Source organism: Triturus cristatus, chromosome 7 (genome assembly GCF_964204655.1).
Source record: "Triturus cristatus chromosome 7, aTriCri1.1, whole genome shotgun sequence".
NCBI classification, from domain to species: domain Eukaryota; kingdom Metazoa; phylum Chordata; class Amphibia; order Caudata; family Salamandridae; genus Triturus; species Triturus cristatus.
This window is the reverse complement of record NC_140590.1, coordinates 659,898,732-659,921,596: the sequence shown is the minus strand read 5'-3', so window position 1 is coordinate 659,921,596 and position 22,865 is coordinate 659,898,732. Positions and strand designations below refer to the sequence as shown.

Sequence of the window (22,865 nt, the reverse complement as noted above, 5' to 3'; positions counted from 1 at the left end):
TGATTGTGACCACATCTGTCTAGTTGAAGCAGTGCAATTGATGATATGCATAGGCAGAATCTGGTTATAGCTGGACCTCTACTGACATATGGCACTGTTCCCTGGGTTTAGGAGCTGTACATTGACATTTGAGATTAAGCTTTTGCATACTATGACTATGTTTAGCATATTATGACGGCACATGGGTATATGATAGAGGCATCCTGCAAATATCATGCAGAAACCTAGTTATTATGTGAGTTGGAAATGAAATATGCCTATGAAATTTGATAACGTCTTTGTAATCTTTTGTCGCTCGATTGAAGTCACTTCCTGGGACATCATAGTGGGCAAGTTTCTGTGACTTCACTTATTGTGATATCATTTAGGTAAAAAGATCAGGGAATATTACTGTGAGAAATAGGATTATAAGTAGGGGTGGATGGTAGTCCACCACAAGCAATAATATCACTGTTCTTGTTAGGTCCAGTAAGGATGTTTGTCATTTAAACCTGAGCTCAACCCCTGGTAGCTATGGCACAGAGCAAAAAGGCCTAACTTAAGAAAATGTGTAAAACTTTTATAAGTAACAAAACAGTTAAAACATCAAAAATGAAGTACAATAAAATCACACTACAATTTATATAAATAGAGGGTAATTTAATTAACAAAATGACCAGGGCTTAATTTGTAAAAAAATAAGTGCCAGGGCTCTTGGCAGGAAGCCACTGAAGTTTGCGCCATACATTTCCCCTGCCATGCTGACAATGATAGTGATAACACAACTACTAACCATCACACTCTTACAAGTGTGACAATTCAGACTATTCCAGGCCCCCAAAGCTAAAACAATGGCTTGGGCGGCAGGTAATAGTCATTTTTAATATACATTGAATTAATAATTGACTGTTGTTGTGGTCATCTCTAAATTAGCCAAACAGCACCATCTTGTGGCAGATTGTCACAAGCGCCAGCGTTGACAATTAAATAAGGATGCTGAGTACCTAGTAACAGAAATCACCGGCACAAATTGAGCACTGAAAATAACACCAAAGCTACAAAATCCCAATGGAGATACACTTTTTTAAAGTTTAAGAAAAAGTAATGCCGAAAAATCCTTCAGGCCAACCATGTTACATGTGTTAGTACCTAGGCGCCATTTAAGGCTGACCATGAGAAAGTATGGGTCGGATACAGAGACCAAATTTGTTACCTTTGGACTTAGTCTCTGAACTAGATGTCAAAAGCTCTAATCAGGGCAAGGTAGCAGGGTGCAGTCAGAAGGGCTCAATGAGCTAAATAGCCATTGGACAAGGTCTCAGTGAAGCAGTTTTCACTCTATGAGAAACCTCTGAGCAGGAGAAATTCAAAATTGTGCCCCACAATGGTCCCTCGCCATCCGGTTGCTTTTGGCACCTTCCCCTGGTGAAGCTTTCTATGTTCGGAGTTAGTCACCTTCTTGGAGCTCGTAGTCCTGCAGCGGGGCACGGCTACAAGCTCTATCCGAACAGGGCTCCAAGAGGCTGGATGGATTCTCCATGATGTTCTACTGAAATGGATTTGCTGAACGGGAACAACCTAGATCTTCTGAAGGCCTTTGGAGCAAAAACAGTCTCTTAATTCCAGGTTTTTCAGTATGTTAGAAGGAGTACACTTTGACCCAGCCAAGACCTCAAGAACAACACTTAGGGGGACAAGAATCACTCCAGAAGAAGCCACCAGCAGGGTCCAGGGCATGTCAAGTTGGAACTGGCCAGCTGTGCACTTTAGGAAAAGGGCTTCTAGCAGCTTCGTGTGTCCCTGTAGCTTAACCGAAGGTCAGTCAATTGACCCTTGGAGTTCATTTCTTTGTCCTGGGTACAAGTGGGAGCAGGTCTAGAATTTCAAGTCTCCTCACAGGTCTCAACAACATCTACAGTCCTTCTGTCTTCCACAGTTCAAGTAGTGTTCTGAAGAGGTTGCCCAGGGGTAAACCCCTTCCCTTGTGTCAGCTAGCAGTTGCCTGTGACAGGGGAGTTAATCAAATTCCTGTGCACAGCCCAGATGGTCATCTGCCAGAGGAACACCGCCCCCACCAAACTAAGGCCTTTCTTTTTCTCTGGGAGCAGTTTTCATAACTTTTCAAGAGGGGGTATTCCGCTACCAGATGACAGTTAGAGCTCATGCAGATGGGCCTCCACAGGCTTTATGTAGGAAGAAGATTGCTTTCTAAAAGTACATTTTCCAAAATATGTATTACATATCTGACTTCCACAGGGAATTGGGCTTGAAATAAATAGGTCAAAAAGTCAATGTGTGCTATTTGTAGCTGTGTCCTAGCCAGAGATTACATTATTTAATATTGTATCCCAATTCTTTTCAATCTAATAGTCAATCCTATGGAAACGGCCAATCCTTCTACAGTGAAAATAGCTCTTGGGGCCTTTTCATTGTAAGGACATGTTTAACATTAAACGTTTACATGTGCTACTTTCAAACACTATGAACCCTGCCTTATGGGCCAAAGGCATATGTAGATGTGACCTAATCGTTTTTAAAAGGAAGGTTAAGGCCTATCAAATGGAGATATTTTTACAGGTCGTATTTGCAGTATAAGACTGCCACAGTCGGACTACAATGGTAGTCCTGCATTGATGTTTGCACTGTCACTATAGTCAGTGACACCATGGGTGCTGCTGTCCACAAATGGAGTATTAGCACATACACTGGGCACTGGATAGCAGTGCACCAATGTGTAGAGTCCACAATGCAGCAACAAAGTCTAACAAAAAAGTAGGGTTGACCACACAAAAAGGGGCATTTTTCTACAGGTACTTCATGTGATGTCAGTGAATTATGCCACTTACAAATTCCAATATTACTTTCTGTATAGCGGAAACATTGTACACCAAGGCCTCTTTCCCATCTACTCTCCTTATATTTCCTATAACACAAGAGTGTATTTATCAACAGAATATCACTGAGATAACTGATGATGCTATCACTGAGACCTTGTCCAATGGCTATTCAGCTCATTGAGCCCTTCTGACCGCAGCCTGCAACCTTGCCCTGCTTGGTCTCTGTATCCGACCCATACTTTCTCATGGTCAGCCTTAAATGGCGCCTAGGTACCAACACATGTAACATGGTTGGCCTGAAGGATTTTTTGGCATTACTTTTTCTTAAACTTTAAAAATGTATATCTCCATTGGGATTTTGTAGCTTTGGTGTAATTTTCAGTGCTCAATTTGTGCCGGTGATTTCTGTTATTCGGTACTCAGCATCCTCATTTAATTGTCAACACTGGCGCTTGTGACAATCTGCCACAAGATGGTGCTGTTTGGGTAATTTAGAGATGACCACAACAACAGTCAATTATTAATTCAATATATATTAAAAATGACTATTGCCTGCCGCCCAAACCGTTGTTTTAGCTTTGGGGGCCTGGAATAGTCTGAATTGTCACACTTGTAAGAGTGTGATGGTTAGTAGTTGTGTTATCACTATCATTGTCAGCATGGCAGGGGAAATATGTGCTCTATAAATATAAATAATGAAAATGCACTCTAGAAAAAAAGTCACCGTATTTCTAACACTCTCTATAACAATAAATGAAATGTCACTGTATCATTGGAGTTGAGTTACAGCAGTCACAACCCACTGAAGCTCACAAAATTAAGTGTGCAGAAAGTTCAGTGATTAATAAACGTGCTTCTCATATAAAATGACTCCCAGTTCAGCAATGTTCATTTCACTGGGTGCATAAAGTCCACAAGCAAATCCTTTCAAAAACTTAGTCCAGATTTCCAAGACCTGTAAGAGTGACCAGGGAAACAGGCAAATAAGACATAACATGAAGAACAAAATGTGACTTCAAATTCTCCAGGCGTTCCAAGACTCTAGCAGTATATTTGTGAATGGATTTAATTCCCATTAATTCTCTTTTTATACTGAAGATTCAAGATGGCCACCACCATAAAATCTCACAAGATGAGATTTCCAAGTCTTGCGATATTGTGTTTGACTTTGACTTTCACTTTGTAGTGTCATTATGGATAAAGGATCATTGCAAACTGACTCCTGCAGTGAAAGTAATGCAGGATGATTACATTTAATTTTACTATTAACTGTAAACCCTTCTCTGTTTCCCTCTTCAAACTTATCCGAGATCATGACACAGTACCTCTGACTTTCTGGTGAATCACTGCCCATGCTATCATTCTCTCTTCCTTATGACATGGTACTGCAGCTCAGGATACACCAGGCTTTGAGCTGTGGAGGTGTTGTTCAGTTCAGAATCATGAGTAGCACAGTTGAATCTCTAAGAAAGTATACTTACTCAGTTTGTTAAGTGCACCTGTTAGAACTGGGAGTCTCTAGTTGGCTGGGGTAGGTACCTTAGGCCAAATAGGGACCCTTGCTTCTAAGTAAGGGAAAGGAAGGACATCATCTCAGATAGCCCCTGCTCACCCCCTCGGTAGTTTGGCACGAGCAGCAAGGCTTATCTTCAAGGCAAGTGTGTGAAGTATTTGCAACCATGCTCTCAGCAACTCAATGATGACACCACAAATGGACTCCACACGAGTTTCATAAAAAACAATTATATGTTTAAATAAAAATATATACGATGAGACCACACGATAAAACTCCAACATATGCATACCTGTAATAATTCACCTTGCTGGTTATTAGTCCAGCAAACCCTTGTCGGTTCTTGCAGTATTAATGAGCAATCCTCTATGATCCCATGCAGTCCTAACGCAATGCTATGTAGTTCGTAATGCAAGAATCAGGCACTTTGTAATGTCAAAATATTGCAGTTCGTTATGCAACAATCAGGTAGTTCGTTATGCAAAAATAATGCAATGCGTAATGCAACAATCAGGCAGTTCGTAAGGCAACAATAATGCAATGCACAATGCAACAATCAGGCAGTCCGTAATGCAAAGATAATGCAAAGCGTAATACAACAATCAGGCAGTTTATTATGCAAACATAATGCAATGCGTAATGCACACCAGCACCGATCACGGTGCTTTGGACGGTCTCTATGCCACTCGTACTGACTCGCGGTCAGCTTCTGCCAACATTTGCCCCAAACAAGGGTGTGGTGTAAACCAAAGTGCAGCTCCACACTCCGGCCCCGGTACTGCCACCCCTCAGCAAGTAGGGGCCTCAATCCGAGCTTGACTGGAGGCTCGCGCTGTGAGAGTGGGAAAGGCCTAGAGCGTTTCTCTCCGAGCCCGCACCCCACCCCAGGCAGCGACACACGTTACCTGGGGGTGCGACCTCGCTCTCCTCTCCTCGCGACTTGGGCCTTCGATGCAACTTCATTGATTCCGGGCAGTGGAACTCGGGCTCCTCCCGACGGGGATGGTTCGAGGTCCCTCTTTGGCAATGCCGGGCTCGGGCCGGTGGCACAGCTCCTCTGGAGATGCCGGTCTGGGCCGATGGCAATGACGAAGATCTCAAGCTGCAACAGGGCACACGCACACAGCATCGCTGAGACTCACTTGAGTCCCGGATGTGCACGGTCACAGGGCAATCCTCACGAAGGTCTCAGGCTGCATAAAGCACACGCACACAGTGTCGCTGAGACTCACTTGAGCTCCCCTGGGTCAAGACATTCCCCAGATCCTATCGCTTTCAAATCCAGACAGTCAATCCACAACCAGGCAGAGACACACAGAAATGTTAGACACAAAAAAACAGCCACTTCTAAAAGAGTGGTTTCTAAACACACAATGCAAAAACTACCTTCACAAAAAGATGTGTTATTGAATTGTGAGTTCAGGCACACTAAACTTCACCTCTCCATCTTAAGCCTATGGGAAGATAGGCTGGAAACATATTACACAGCCTCCCCATTCTGTCCTATGGGCAAGATGGCCTTTCAACAGTGAAAAACGAAATGGAGAGTATTTCACTGTTAGGACATGGTACACACCTCAGGACATGTCCTAACCTTCACATACACTGCACCCTGCCCAGGAGGGTACCTTAGACCTACCATAGGGGTGTCTGATGTGCATAAAAAGGGAAGGGTAAGGCCTCGCAAGTGGGTGCACTTGTCAGGACAACATGGCAGTTTACCAAACTGCGCACAGGCACTGCAGTGGCAGGCCTGAGTTCTCTCTTTGGGGCTACTTGTGTGGGTGGCACAATTAGTGCTGCAGGCCCACTAGTAGCATTTTCATTACTAGCCCTGGCACACATGGCACTTTACTAGGGACTTTACTAGTAAACCAAATATACCAATTATGGACAACCAATTACCATTACACTTCACACAGGGAGCACTTGCACTTTGACACTGATCAGCAGTGGCAAAGTGCCCAAAGCATCTAAGTTGGCAGCACCATGTCAGAACAAGCATTGGCATAGCCAATAGGTCTCGCCTTTGGGACCTTATAAGTGTTTAGCCATGTAACAGTTGATGTTGTTGCACCAAGGATATTGTGCTGGATAACTAAACACGTATATGGTCCAAACGGCGAGACCTATTGGCTATGCCAATGCTTATTTAAGTTCTATAGTGGTGTGTAACATGTTGTTAGCCCAGCCATAGGTCTGAATATGCCATCGTCAATGTATGAACAATATGACATCTGTTGCTGAACTGTTAAGTCACCACTACATGCAACCCACAGGGAGGCAGGGTGGAATGTGGGTTAACTTAATAAAATTGCTACATGGGCATGAACACATAATATGACATTGACACACAAATCTGACACCTACATTTCCTCATTTGGAAACATGGATGTCACTTACAGCTTCTGTAAGAAGACAGTGGTATTTTAATTGCAGCGTGGCAACTTAGCAATTCAAGGTTCACGTCTGCCGACACATGGGACATCAGCATGAATTGTATGTAACCCGTATGTGTTGGTGACTGTGCATGTGTGACATGGTGGGTGCCGAGGACAATTCTAGACCTAATCTGTGGTAGGATCAGACTAGATTGAAAACCCAGGCTGCCTTTTAAAATATGAGCAGAGAAAATGTATCTACATTAATCTAGGGAGAAGTACAGTCATTTACAAAAACAAAAGAAATTACATACGAATTAAAGTCAGACAAAACTGAAATGAAAAAAAAACACAGACCAGAGTCTACTTGCAAGGCAACAAGAACGTATAACATACATTACAGGTGAAAGAAATTCCTTGAGGAGGAAACCCAATACTGAATACAAACGCTACATAATATCAGTGCATACAGAGAGTGTGTAGTCTGTAAACATACGGTGCTATCTGCAGGGTGTTGCGAAGCAGGAGCTAAAGTTTAAAGCGAGCAGCTGACATTCTGAAGGGCCTCAAAACATTGGAATGCAGCCACGGGGAAAGCCCATACACAGAGGTGACAGCTTGGCCATGCTTTAAGGGTTTCAAGGGCGGGATGTTTACAAGTTATTTTCATCCAGAGAGGATTTCCATGGGACTGTTTTCACATGGCAAGAGCATGCTACTCGAACAAAAATATAAACATCAAACCAAACAGACTGTCTAAGTACAGCAACATTTCAACACATAAATATGCCCTGTACCCATATTTGTCATGGCCAGCAGTAAGCATGTACGTAAACAGTATTCTATTGGGAACAGAAGAGTATCTGCACAAAAGTAACTATACAGGAGAAAAAGAATGAAAACTAGAAAACAGATGTCATTAAAAAGAGTCAAAGGTCAAAAACGTTACATTTAAATTTTAGACACCATGTTCCAATCCCCACGTCCTAAAATTTGCTCTCCCTTGATCCTCTCCTCTACCTAGATAATGTTTTAAATAAGAGGTAAAAGGATCATTGGGTTCAATATGGAAGGAACCCCTGGAATTTCAGTTTACTGTTTGCACCACAAGAAACTGAGGTAATGGCTCTTGTGAGACTTGATGTGCTTTGTATATCACTGACGGAGGGACAATTTGCCTGAAACCCTTGCGTTTCTTTGCGACAAATCCCATTACATCTGAATGCCTGCGCTTTCGCAATCCAACAGTGGACGGTGGTGCCCGTTCAATTTTCGCTTACATTCCTCAGAAAGTTAAAAAAAACTTACCTTTGCTCCGTGAAGCAGCCTCTTCTACGCTCGCTCATTCCCAAGCACACTCCTCGCCCTTTGCTCGGCCCAGCAGTGTCATCCAAAGGTTGTGGCCTGACTGCTGACCTGCTCTAGTGCACAGATTCAGGGGCGCACTTCCCAGCTTAAAAGAGGGCTCTGCCTAGAGGCCCCCCAGCGCCCGCACCGACCCTGGCTGCCTTGCAGACAAACAACAGCGAGGATCAATAGCCGAGGAAGGCTTCGAGTAGCTCTGCATGCAGCTGCCGTCCTCTGAATACAAAGAGCGCTGAAACACAAACGCGGCCCCGCGGCCGCAAAAGTGAAACAGTACTGGGCTAACAAGTGAGAGGGGTGGGGGAAGTGCGAAAGAACACACAGCGATTCCCTTGCGGGAGTGAGCCACGGACACCATGTGTTTGCAAGTTAATTACAAACATATGGTGTCAAGGCAAACATTTTAGAGTACTTTAGCCAAAAAGGGCCAAGCCCAAAAGCACCATATTGAAGACATCTTAATACCCCCTTCTACTTCAGACTATGTAACTAATACTCACAGGAATAGGACAATTCTGGGAGCATGTTAGGACAAGGTATGAGGTTTATGATTCCTTTCTGCCAGATGTATGTCAATTGAAGCAAAATGCAGAGACACAAAACCATTACAAAGAAGGGACTGCTACCAAAGTGTGTTGTAGGAGGGTGGAAATATTATGTGGTATAGCTGGGCAGCTTCTCAGAGTCATACTAGTAATCCTTAGCTCAGTCCTGGTAGAGATGCAAAGAGCAGTCAGGCTTACTTAGAGGAATGCGTGTTAAGCATTTCAAAGCACCAACATGGAAAATAAGTAATTGACACAACTTGAAGGAAATCTGACACCAATTTATAAAATTGGAGCTTAATTTTATATAAATTTAGGGACTAATACAGTTCGGATAACCGTAGTTATCGATTTTACAGTGAGAATTAACTCAAAACTTTGCAGAGCTGTCAAACTTTACCATTGAGATCAATGGAGAAAACACAAAGTGACACTCAGAACTTGCAGGGTGAGTTCAATGGAACCCACTTGGAGTTAAGGTCTTGCGGGCCCACAGACCAACCTTCGAGAGTCAGAACAATTTTACCTTGCCTGGGAGTTTGGGTGCAGGAGTGACTTGGCTGTCCTTGGTGCTGAACAGGAGCCGCGGTGGCTGAAAAAGTCCTCTTGTGTAACCCTGGGCGTCATGCTCCGATTCGCCCACGGAGTGCACGTAGCGCTGCCTGCTTCGCCGTTTACAAAGTAGGAGTAGCAGGCAGCGCTACGCACACACCGTAGTGAAGCAGAGCTGCCCGTCACCCGCCTCCCGCCCGCCCTAATTTAAAAATAATTTAAAGAAGGTTAATTGTAAATAAACCTCCTTACCTTCAGCGCGGTGTCCCGGGGCTCCCTCTTCTTGCTGACGGTAATTTCTTCATGCAAATGCGCTTGCGTGGACGCCCGCGCATGCGCATTTCTCGCGAGAAATGAGCATGCGCGGGCGTCCGCGCATGCGCATTTGCGTGAAGAAGTTACCGTCAGAAAGAAGAGGGAGCCCCGGGACGCCGCGCTGAAGGTAAGGAGGTTTATATTTAATTTTAACCTTCTTTAAATTATTTTTAAATTAGGGCGGGCGGGAGGCGGGCGGGGCGTAGTGGGGCTACGCAGAGCGCGCGAGTGTGCATAGATTTTGCCACACTACGCGCTGCTCCACGTAGCCCCACTACGCCCACTACGCCCAGGCCTGCTCTTGTGACACTCGGTCACTTGCTGGTTGATTTCAGGGGAGCCCCTTGAAGGTGAAGCTTGGACAGGTCCCTGGACCAGGAATCATCAGGCAGAACAGCTCAAACTAGTTTGGGAGTCTTGGGTGCAGAGGTGTGCCTGGCTATCCGTGGTGCTGAACGGGAGCTGCAGAGGTAGTCTTTACCAGGTGTGTCAATGCAGGCAGGTTTGGGCTGCAAATACTCAACAATTTTGTCAGAGAAGCAAACAGGTAATGTTGCAGGATGCTTCCCTCTTTTTGGAGTGTCAGTTAAAGTAGTCAGTAGTCAGCCAGACCACCAACTAACCTTGGCCACAGCAAGTGCTGCGAGTGAACAGATCTTCTTCCAGAGGTCCTGGGAATGCTGTAGGAGTTTGAGACTCAGTGAGGTTCAGGACTACACCTCCAAGAAGGCATCTGGTCCTCAGTGGAGCCCGGCGGCAGTCCAAATTTGGTTTTTGGTAGTGTGGTTTGTGACTGCTGACTGCAGGGAACTAGTACCTCTAATCCTAGGGAGCTCTGGTGATGTCATTTGGTTGCAGAGAGGTTCACGTTCCCTTTGGAACCAGTCTCTGGTCCGGGACAAGTCAAGTCGTAGTCCATTGGGGGTAGGGCGCTGCCACATGTGTAGAACTTCTTGTGGAGTTCTGCCTTTTGCAGATACAGGTCTCTTCTTTGTTCTTTTCTTCTTCAGAGCAGATCTGGAGTTCTGGTGTCAGGGATGCCCCTTAAATCCTGGATTTATGGGGATCTTAGGGGTGTGAGGGCTAGTAGCCAATGGGTTACTGGCCCTGCAGCGAATCCCCCCATGAAGTGACCTCATCTAGTGGGTGTAGGTCACTTATCTACCCACATCCCACTATTTTGGGACTTTTTAAGATGGTTCAACCCATCTTCAGCTGTACAGTCTAGGTAGCCCATCCTTGAGGTGTGGCTAGCCATTAGGCAGTGTATGCCTTCTGATTGAATAATTACCCACTTGCTTGTAAACAAGGGTGGTCTTTGTGCTCGACTGGGGACAAGTCACTAGGATATCAGAGGCGATGTAGCCTTTGAAGCTCACCGCCTCAATGTGCCATTCACTAGCCATCCTGGGAGGGCAGAGGTATGACCTCCTTCCTGCCCAGGTCTTTTGTCTTCATCCTCTGTGATAGCACTTCCCAGCAAGATGTCAGACTTCTGTCATGGTGGCAATCAGCTTGAAAAGCCTGCCAAGGTACAAGAAACCTGAGGCATCTCGGAGGCAACCTCCAAAGATGACACCTGGGTACATGCCAATTCACCCTCAACATGAGAATCCTGTGAGGGGGGGAAAATGCATGGTGTTTGATCCCAAACATGACAGATTTCAGTGGTACCATAATGAGGCTGGCTTTCTCTGGGCTGCCCGGTAGCCAGTCCGTGTAAACCTATGGACCACTGTTCATTTACAGTAATCACTGCACCCTGTCTCCTGTGCTATAGGAGGACTACCTTAGGGGTGACTAATGAATGTTACCGGCAGTGAGAGGACCCTGTCATGCAAGGTATGTGCAGTGGCTAGCTTGAGCAAGGGAGCTGCTTGGGCAGGCTGCTCAGGCAGACCTGCAGACTTTTAGTTGGGTCACTCAGGGTTGCAAAAAAAGTGCTGCAGCCCTGGTGACCCCTTAAACACCCTTACCCTGGGTACCACTGGTACCATCTACTAGTTACTTATAAGGGTCTTAAAGCATCGTGCCATTTGGGTGTACCTATTCACATTACCTTTGAGGGAAAGAGCACTGGCACTGGAGCCTGGTTAGCAGGTCCCAGCGCACTTTCATATCTATTACCACAGTATCCAGAGCAAAAACGTGTGGGAGTGGTGACCATCAAATAATGGCACTTTACTACATGTGTGTAACACAACAATGACACTTTCACTGAAGGGACATCACAGGATTTGTAGACAATGTATGAACATTAAGTAAGAATATTCTCAATGATAAAAAAAAAGATGTGGTTGCAAAGTTTCTGGTGGGAAAACAAAGTGCTTTGAAGGTAATTTATTAGGGGCGAGGCAGTTAATTTACCTAGCTTAATGTGGTGGTTAGATCATCCCAACCATTTTCTTTCAGAAGCATGCAGACTTCAAGAAGGGATACAGTAAAGAAAACATACACATAGTTGCCATAAACTAAATGTAACATTACGTGCGAGGAAACTATAGTAACTAGTTGATGATAGGTAAGTTTAGGGAAGATCAACCTGAGAAGCATCAAATGAATGAAAGAACTCTGTTCTAACAACAGAGGAGTTATTGGTGGAACGAAAATGTACATTAAATAGCAAAATCAGAAGAAGTGCAGCAGTATTTAAATGTGGCTGAATGGATAGATATGTGTCCAATTAAAATGATGGCTGTTGACAAGGATGTCCTTTGTTGGAAGGGTTCAATTTAATTAATTTCAATTCTTGAAATGATGTAGCGAGGCTGGGTAAAATTAAGACTAGTGCATATCTAGAATCAACCTGTTCATAAATTATCCATAACTGTAGAAAGCTGGCTTTTTATGTAGTGTGCCAATGTGGGGGTACACCAGGCAAAATGTTCAGACGGCCCTTATCGATTTACAGGGTTTAGTTTAATAATCCCAAGTGGATTATTTGCGGTAGTTTGGTCAAGCAGTTTAGGCTTATCAGAGGCGAGGGTTAAGCATTTGTTGCACATACAGAGTCAATAAATGGTGCACACACTCAAGAAGAAATCCAAGACCAATTTATAATAATAACACAGATTTTTATATTCTAGACACCAATGTTATCCTATGGGAGGGGAGACGTATTCTGCATACATATACTTGCAAGCGGTTGTAGAAGATGCCCTTTAGGATTTAATGTGCTTGGGGACCAAGGTCCAAATAACCACCAGCAATTAGGGTTTACCTGCCCTGGTGTGTCCGGGTGCAGAGGTGCTGGTCGGGAAGGTAGCCTCGAGTACTACATCGGTTAGTCCAAAGTACCTGAAAAAATAAAGGTTGCAAGTGTGGAGTTGGGGACAAGTCCAGCTTAACCCAAAGAGGGGCATGGCTCGTGAGGGTCTCTGGAGCAAGGGGGCACAGTTGGTTTTCGTGAAACCGGGCTGTGGGGCTCGGGTGCAGAGGTGTTTGGCTGGCTGTCCGTTTCAGTTGGAGGCTTTCATGGTTTTCGGTCTTGACCTGCAGAGGTGAAGAAAACACACTGTAGGGCCACTCTTGGTGTGCCTCATTGGTCCTGATATCCCTCGGTGAACAGGTCAGATTTGTTGGACACTCAACAAACCTTGATGGTGGCAAATGCTCCAGTACCCAGTGTATTGGTACAGGTGGGCTACTTGAGGGTCTAGCATCTTGCGACTCGCTGAAGGGATGGAGCTAACATCTTGGAACCATGGTGACCTGCTCCTGGTGAGATGTTCCTTCTGTGGGCTCGAGGGCCAGCCAAAGAAAGTACCGGACATGTGCGGTCAGTGCATGCAGATGCAGGGGGATGTCTCCTCCACCCCAGTTGAAGTGCTGGACTGCCCTCCCAGGGTCTGGGGAGAAGATTCAGCTTCTGGATGAGTCGGTCCTGCAAATGTTGAGGTCACCAGCAGCCAGGCAGGGTTTGGTGCTAGTTCTGGAGCAGGTCCTCTGTTCTTGCAGTGTCAGCTCTTCTTTATTCTTCGCCTGTTCCCAGGTAAACAAATCTAAGCTATGGTGATGGAGGACCCCTACATACTGAATTTAGGGGCGTTTAGGGGAGTGTAGAGCAGTAGCCAATGGGCTACTTAACCCTGGTGTTTCTACACCGCCTCTATGACCACGTCCTGCATAATCTTTACCCAGAGTTCCTAATTTCAACAAACCCAAGATGAAGAAACCCTTCTTTGACAGTCCACTTCAAGTGACCCACTTTAGATGTGTGCCTAGCCTGTAAGTGTGACATTCCTTCTGACTATCTAATTTCCCGTCTGCTCTGGTGCCAAATGGGCCTCAGTGCAGGAAATGTGATTACCCAGGTTGGGGGGTGAGTGGGGGGGGAGTCATAATTGCAGTTCAGAGACGGTAGAGGCTTTAAATCCTCTGGTCTTGAGATGCCAGTCTGCTCGCCATCCTGCTGGAGGAGGTGTGGCCCCCTTCTGCCGGACAGGCATCGTTCCTGGTCTCAGAGAACGCAGGCTCTCACCTGCAGGGGTCAAAAAACGTGGCTATGGTTGCAGGTTGGAATATATCAGTCAGCCAGCACACTATTAGACTAGTAGGGTTTTAGGGGGTACCTCTAAGGTGCCCTCTAGGTGCCTGTCATAATTAATCCGGTACTGGCACCAGAGTGGATTTATGACGACAAGATGTTTGATACCAAACATCAGTATTTTCAGTAAAGCCAATATGTAGCTGGGTAACTCGTAATGACCAGTGCCCAGTACATACCTTATAATGGCTTCCTGATCACTTGCAAAGCTTAGCAATGGAACTAGGCATTGCAGGAACACATCTGCTCATTCAGATGTGCCCTCACATTCAATATAATGTTCTCTGCCGACGGGCTCGAAAAGCCTGCTGTAGGGGTGACTTTCATATAGTACATGCAGTGTACAAGGACATGGCACTCAGTGAGTCTACCATATTGTGTTTTCAGAATGGTCTGTACCATTTCAAGCATCTTACAAGGGCAGTTTGCATGCTATTTGTGTGTGGGTTCCTTAGGGTGGCATAATACATACTGGAGCCATAGATGTTAATTAGGGGTCTCCAGATGTTACAGCTGCAACCTCAGATATTCAGCTTGCAACAACCCCGGGCATGATCCTTGTAACCCCAATATTTAGGTCAATTACCCAACATATTGGGTTATCATCCTGCCTTACAGACACAGCCTGCACCAGATCACATTTAAGGGTGGAACTGTGGAGTCTGCCACTAGCTTGTGGACTGCTTCTCGACCATCTACAGAGCGTGAAAAAAGTCTGAATCCTTCCACACAGGCCCTGTTTGCAAAAGTAATACAGATGATGGCAAATGTCAACTGGATCCAATCGCTCAGAACATCTCCCCCAGCCCTTGTAAGCACAGCACTCTCTGGCCAAAAGAAACCTCCAGTTGTGCGATTCTGCCTGAGACGACTTTAGCTGCTGGGCCTGCCAGTCCTGAAATTAGAATCTGGCACTGAGTGGCATGAACAGGAGCATGGAAGAATAATGGAAAGCACAAAATAGCTTAGTACAGAGGTAAACAGCCAATGCATATTTAAAATAATTAGGGTGCTTGTATATGCAACCTAGCTGTGGCTTGTATGAGGACTGTAAGGAACGTGCAGATCAGGGATTTTGTAAGCAGCTAAACAGTTTCAAGGGTGGAATGAATGGTTAGGAAGATTGCATTCACCAAGCTTATAATAACCTGCATGGAACTTCTGCTGATGTAATTGTGGATTTTTTTTTATTACACACTAGAGGTGGATGTAGCAACAACATAACAGACAGCCGAGCTATGGGTCTAGCTTGGCTCTAAGAGCTTGTGTACAAGTTGAGCCATAGCAACTTGTCATGAAAATGCTTGAAAAAGACATGTAAAAATGATGTCAATATTTGCATCTTTAACGTGCAGAAGCGTTTCTGCTAACTAGGGCAGATTAAATCAGTGCATTGAGAGTCATTTAATTTTCGCAATAGCTTTTAAACATGAACTTACAAACATTTATGCATCACCCACCTCCGCCCAATAGCATTAATGAAATAAGAAGCAAATTAGTTTTCATGTGCGCCCATATGTAGCCCAGATTCTTATTATTCATTGAGCAACAATATGATGTATTAAAATCAAGCAGCAGAAAGGCTTATGTACAGTGCACATCTTGAACTCGCGAACTTCAAGGTGCTATCATGTGTGATAATGAAAGCAGAAATAAGATATCTACCAAGGATCACACACTGTGGTCAAGCATGAATGTCGGTATTGAGTCAACGATTTTTAGTTTCTCGTTGTAGCAATGCATCCACTAGATGGGTGGCAGGAAGAAGCTATATGAAAGCTCTGCTCACTTTGGACTCGAGGGTCTCTGAAGACCCAAGGCTTAGCCAGAAGCAAGGGCTATGACTTGAGCCTTCATTGGCTTGCCACCACTAGAATGCACTGCATTGAAGTCCCAACTAAAGATAAGGTTTTAATGGGTGAGTTTGTTGAGCAAATGGAGACTGTAAAATAGAGACTTTAGAGTGTATTTTTGAGGTAGTCATGTAAATATGGATCAGAAAAAATAAAAATGTACAGCACGCACCAGGTCTCTTTCATATTAGGACCAGGCACTTTGACACAATCCATGGCAGTGCATGTGAATGACTGGAGTTCCCAAGTCCAACACATATGCAAATTGCTGCTTTGATCTTGTTTCTTACTACATTCATTTCACTTTAGGAAATTGATGCACACCTCTGTCCCAATTAAACCATTTCAGAAATTAACCATGGCATATTAGATTTTGTAGGAAGCTGGCTCTTTATATAGTGCTCTCTGCCTCCAGCCGCCATCATGGAAGCCAGCCGCGTGCAGCCTATCAAGCTAGCCAGGGTTACCAAAGTCCTCGGCAGAACCGGCTCACAGGGCCAGTGCACCCAGGTTCGGGTTGAGTTCATGGATGACAGCAACCGATCAATTATTCATAATGTGAAGGGGCCAGTCCGTGAAGGAGATGTCCTTACGTTACTGGAATCTGAGCGTGAACCAAGAAGATTACGCTAAAACATTACATTGATTTCAGTGATCTTGCTACCAACTTAGACGTGAAGAAACATCTGATTGTTTGATATTCAAAACGCTGAAAGCATTTTTTGGGGGAAAATAAACTTGTTCAGTTTGAAGATGTAAAAAAAGATATAGTGCACCAAAACGAGGTACACTGTGCAGAGTCCAGGCAACCCCAACTGGTTTACAGAGGCGCCAGTAGCAAACTAAATGCTGTCTTTTGTGATAGTGTGGACAAGCAGTTTAGACTTATCAGAGGGTAATGCTAAGCATTTGTTGTACTCATAGAGGCAATAAATGAGACACACACTCAAGAATAAATCCAATTTAAAAAATAACACATATTTTTATATAAATTGTAACACCAACAACTTTGTGATCAAGTAAGTGCTTTTTGAGTTGCTGATTTTTATAGGTAAGTAAAATGTTCACTTAAATTATTTTTTACACTGCAATGCTTTCCTATGGGAAAAATGCCTATACTTGTGATATGTTTTCCGGGGTTCCCTTCAGGAGTTAAGGTGGTAGGGAGCCAAGGTCCAAAGAACCACCAGCAGTTAGCCTTTACCTGCCGTGGAGTGTCTGAGTGCAAAGATGCTGGTCAGGTTGGTAGCTTTGTACGCTACATCAAAGGAGAGGGGTGGGCACCTAAGAACAGACAGCAGAGGGGGACTTAGGGACCAGACCGGGAGCTTCCCATCGGGGGGTTCGGTTCATGGGGACTGTAGGAGCAAGAAAGCACAGTCGGTTCTTGGAAACCCAGGCTAGGGCGCTCGGTGCAGAGTGGTTAGGTCAGTTGGGTTTGTGCGCCACAGGCACTCGCATTTTCGGTCTTGCTGGCAGAGGGGACAAAAACAGGACAGGTGGGCCACTCTCAAAGTGGGTCTCTGTGTTGCTGATGTCCTTCATTGGCAGCTTGATTTTGGAGTTGTTGGAGTCCGGATTGTACTTGAGTAGGCTTTGGTTGCTGTAAAGGGTCCAGTACCCTGGGTATTGGTGCTGTGTGACCTTCTGGGGCATGGAGACCTCATCCTGGGTGGCGGCTGCATCAGTGGAACTACAGGGCAGCAGAATGGTGGAACGGACTTTGCTGTTTGGTGCCTGCAAAGCTGCAGGGAAGTAGCTCTTCTATTCCAAGGGAGATTGCTGGCAATTGTCGAAGTGCTGGCAGTCCATCAGGGTTCTTGACAAATGCACTGCAGCAGGATGAGTTGGTTTGTCGCAATTGTCCGGGCAGGTGTAGGCATGGTTTGCCACCAAACAGTCCACAGCTGGTGCTCAGTTTTCACTTCTTCGCTCTTCTTTGTCCTCTTGTTCTTGTGTCCATTGAATCTGGGTTCCTGGTGTAAGGGGTGCCACCTACAGAACTCAGTTTAGGAGTCTTAAGGGGAGTTAAGGTATTACCCACTTACCTTTGGGGTGCCTGCCCCCCTATATGACCACTTCATGTGGGGAGTGTGCATAACCCTGAATAAGTGGGTCAATGACCAAGATGGTGAAATTCAAATTTTCCTGTTCACTTCAGGTAGCCCAACTTTGGGGTGTAACTAGCCTGATAGTGAACACGCCTCCTGACTAGCTAATTTTCCCACCATCCTGGTGCCAAATGGGCCCTGGACAGGGGGTGCCATTTCCCCTGTCTGAGGGAAGCTGGGGCTCATATCAAGGGCAGCAGAGGCCTTTGAAGCCTCCTGCCTTGATATACTGATTACTAGTCATTCTGCTTGGGGGTGGTGACAACATTTCCAGAGCAGGCATTGCTTCTGACCTCAGAGACCATGGTCTCTCACCTACAGGGGGTCTGAAACCTGTTTGTAGTGGCCGACTGATCGACACCAGCCCGTCAGTACACAAGAGGTTGGTAGGTTTTCAGGGGGCACCTCTAAGGTTCCCCCTAGTTGCATGTCCATTACTGGCATCAGGATGGATTTATTAAGACAAGGTATTTGATACCAAACACCATAGGTTTCAGTGAAACCATCATGTAGCTGGTGAACTCGTAATAACCAGCGCCTGTGTATGTACTCAAGACGGCTTCCCTGTACACTGGTACTATTTAGCAATTGAACTAGGCTTCACAGGGGCTCTACAGTGGAGAGGTGTGGCTCACTGGTTAGAGGCGGCAGATCCGTAAGCAGAGAATCGGCCAGGGACCAGGGTTCAATTCCCGATGTGGCAGGGTCGTGGACCAGGGTCAAAACGGACTTGATAATTCTCGCCTCAGTACCTACTCTAACCAGGAACACACTCGGCAACTCTGGACATTAAGCTCGCCTCATCTCTACAACGGCCCCCCACAGACGCAGGGGATGCCTGGTTTCACCTTGGAGATACCCAGAAAGGGACCATCTCACAGGGATAGCCAGGACGGGTTCCCCAGCGGTCTATAGCGCTGGGACACTTCCGAGTAGCTGTGCCCTATATAAATTAACATAACATAACATATCTGTTCATGCAGATATGACCACACATGTAATATAATGCACCCTGCCTAAGGTCTGGAGGGCCTGCTGTAGGGGTGAGTTACATATACTGCAAGCAGTGTCTGGGGACACGGCACATAGGTGTGTGCCATGTCGTGTTTTCACTTTTGACTGCACCATTTCATGCGACTTGCAATGGCTGTATGCATGAGTTTATTGGTGGGTCCCTGAGGGTGGCACAATACATGCTGTAGCGCTTAGGGACCTTTGGGCTCATGCTCTAGGTACCAGTGGTGCCATTTACTGGAGACTTATAGTGAGCTAAAGGTCTTGCCAATTGTCAATAAATGGCACTGTTACCTTGTTTTGGGGAAAAAACCCCTAGCACTTGGGACCTGGTTAGCACGAAACCAGTGCACTTCAGTCAAAGTTGCAAATACCAGGCAAAAGATGGGGGTGACCATGTCAAAAAGGGGCTGTTTCAGATTTGTAATAAGGTAGCTGTTGGTTTAAACCCTATTGAAACATATCTTTCCATTGAAATCCAACGATGAAGGAATCTGTCCATGGTAATGAAATTAGTAGGTATAGATTCCTTTGTTAATGCTAGACTGCGGCCAATGCACACCGAATGGTGATAATCCTCAAGGTTCAGCTTAGTTACAAAGCTTTGTGTTATCCTTGCTAATTTACGCAGTCCGCTATATATTTGAAGAAATTGCTGCACATCATAGTCCCAGCATTAACCTCTGCCTGAATTATAGCTCTTTGGTTAAAGTTGTAGCAAGGCACGAGACTCTTGCCATAGAGAGGGTAAACCTGTTCTCTTTCTCTCATTCTTATTGACAATTAGCAGTGGTTAATAAAGATGATGGTGGCCATGTGTACATATTGACCACTTATCTCAAAGAATGAGCTGCCAAAGATGGCAGGCACAGCACATCTCATTGAAACCTCACTGATAGATATTTGATAAGTCATCCCACCATGTAAACAGTGCAAACAAAATTAAGAACTGTTGTTTCTGTGCAGCACTATGCCTGAGTGTGTAGTAAGGCCTTGGCAACAAATGTAATATCATTAGTAAGATTTGGTGAATTATTTGTGTTTGAGGTTTTTAATTTATCTCTATCAAATTAAGATGTTTTTATTTTTGATTTTTCATCCATCTCCGTGATATCACATGCTGTGATTTCAGCATAGTAAAAGGTCCCATAATATTGCCTCTAATTACATGATTGGGTTACAGGTCATGTGATGTCACTTCCTTTGATGACATTCAGGGGTCAGAGGGCACTTGATGTCACTACCAATACTCCTGGCATTTTGCTGAATTGACGTCTATGGCTGCAGGGACCCTATTTGGCACCCATGCCCTGGGCTCCAGGGTTACCATTTACTAGGGACTTAGAGGGGTGCTAAAGTGCTAAAGCCCTTGCCCATTAGACCACAATTGAACATTTGTCTGTTTTTAGTGAAAGGACACTGGCACTAGGGCCTAGATCCAGTGCGCTACCAATCAGCAACATCAGTACCAGTGAGCAAAAAGTGGGGATAACCATTTCAAAAAGTGGCACTTTCCTACAATAACCAAAAGAATGACCAGTCTTGTTTTGGATAAAAATGTGCATGCAGAGAAATAAGAGTTATTTTTCACAACAGAGAGTTTAAAGTGGCAAATATAGTTTGCTCCCATGCATTGTAGGTAAAGTATGGAAGTTGTCTGATAACATAACTATGAGGTTTTGAGGTGAGAATAAGGCTGGAACAAGATCAGAAGAAAATAAGATGCTTTGGTCTTGGTCCAGTGATTCAGCCACTAGTGTGTTAATCAAAGATATTTTGAAAATCTGACAATGTTAAATACCTACATAATATTGAATATCATGTGTGGCAATGATTGCCTGCTCTTTTACATGCCTGTGAGCCGTGGTAAGCATGCAGGTCTTATTGGTTGCTGGTTAAGTCTGTTGGTGAGTAAATGTGGGTGGGTAAGCTTGGAAAGCAACAATAAATAGTTATACTTAAAATTAAAATTATACATGACGACATGGTTAAAACTTTATATAAAATTCGAATTACTAGTCGCGTTAGCCACAATTGTCTGAGGGCAGAGAGTAATCAACCTAAATGGACAATCCTTGTACAAATACTCTTAATCAATACCGGGTCTCTCTCTTTTATACGGATTATCTAGACTAACCTTACAAGTATAAAGTAAGAAAAAACAAGAACTATGACCTGCGTCTTACAACCTTTTAAAAGGATAACGATCACCGTGCAAGTGCAGATAGAAATTAAAAATAATAAAACCCATGTGCAACTAAGCAGGACATGATCTACAACCCCTAGCATACGGTAGAAGTTTAAAAAAGACATCCTATTCAGAGTGCTATTGTAGATAAGAAGAAGCTCAGTGAAGGCAACCACTGATGGCTTATTGTTTGATATATAAGGTCATTACAGTAATCAAGAAACTGCAATTGAACAATTTACACCTCATTGTTCCTATCCCAAGCAAAAAGTATAACATTTGTATATTAAAATATACACTTGAAGAAAAGCCCCTTCTAAAGTGAGGTAGACATATTATGGGAACTGGAGCAAAGTTATTCTAAAGTACGTGGTGAGTAAATGGATACAGGGAGCGGCTCACAGAGGGCTGCTGCAGCATCGGCAGCAAGAAGGAGGTGATAAATATTGGGTGGCAGAATTTAGACTAGTGGTATTAGGTATAGGTGTATCGGCGCCACTAAGAAGATTCACACATTAAATCTCCCAATATCAAATTATTATAACGGTGCTGTAAGGTGTGGAGAACCATAAACTCCACAAAAGAAAGCGTTAGCTAACATAAACTCAACTTGTTCCCCAGCACATGCAAATTAAGGTTAAGGTTTTCACATTTGTTAAAACATACCATGTCTATGTGTTAATATACACTGTACTATTCACTTTGCTTTTATACTGAGAATGACTGAGTTTAATTTTAACTTTGATTGAATACATTGGCCTTTTGTATATTTATACTTATACAGCCTTGAGGAAGTCGCGTGACTACATTCCTTTATGTGACGAAACACGGGTTGGCTGTTGGGAGCTGTTGTGAAGGCCTACATGAATAAAAACTAAAGAAAAGAGAGAAGATCAGATTTACGATTCATTTTGTTACACGTTGCTAATTGTTGTATGCTTTAACAAACGTGAAAACCTTAACCTTAATTTGCGTGTGCTGGAACAAATATTGGGTGGCAGTTTCGAGTCCCTGGCAAAATCCAGAATGGTGCCCTCAATTCAAGATGAAGAGCCCTAATTTAACATGGTAGCTCCAATCCCTTCTGATAAAATCTACCTCAGCTGACATGAATTGCATTGCCTTCCATCCTGTGGAAACTCTCTGTGGAAAACAGGATTTTTTATTGTGCTCTGTGTAGACTTCTAGCTCTACACACCCTGCACTGTACACGCAGATAAGAACCCTTTTTAGGTCTCGCGCCTAGCGATGCAGTGCGCAGCGCTGCTCGCGCAGCACTGCTCGCACAGCGAGAGTCCTTTTGTCCGGGGTTCCAAAACAGAGCCTGGAATCGCACACGCTATTGCGTGTGTTTTCCTTTTGGCTTCCATGATTGACCTTTGCGTGCATGTGTGTCTGAAAGACGGCACGCAATAGGCCAAAGGCAGGTGCATTGCTCCGCCCATGGCCTATTGGTGTCTGTTACGCGCACCAAAGGCCATGTGGTTTCAATTATCGTGCCCAGACACGGGCGCGATAATTGAAAACACATGTTCGTTGTGGCGCGCACCACACGCGGGTGTATTTATTTTATTTTTTTACAATTGCAATCGCTTTCGCGATTGCTTCCAGTGGCGCTTGTTTAAATTGTGAACATTCATCACATAGGTATCTTGGTGCAGCTAAC

General features: G+C 44.6%; 1 protein-coding gene and 1 pseudogene across 1 annotated transcript in view; both read left to right on the top strand.

The window, feature by feature from the left end:
* Window positions 1-22,865, top strand: part of LOC146810311 (cilia- and flagella-associated protein 337-like) — a 1,036,625-nt gene that overhangs the window by 677,430 nt on the left and 336,330 nt on the right. The gene's annotated exons all lie outside the window — the stretch shown is intronic.
* On the top strand, window positions 16,293-16,650 carry LOC146810312 (small ribosomal subunit protein eS28 pseudogene; annotated as a pseudogene).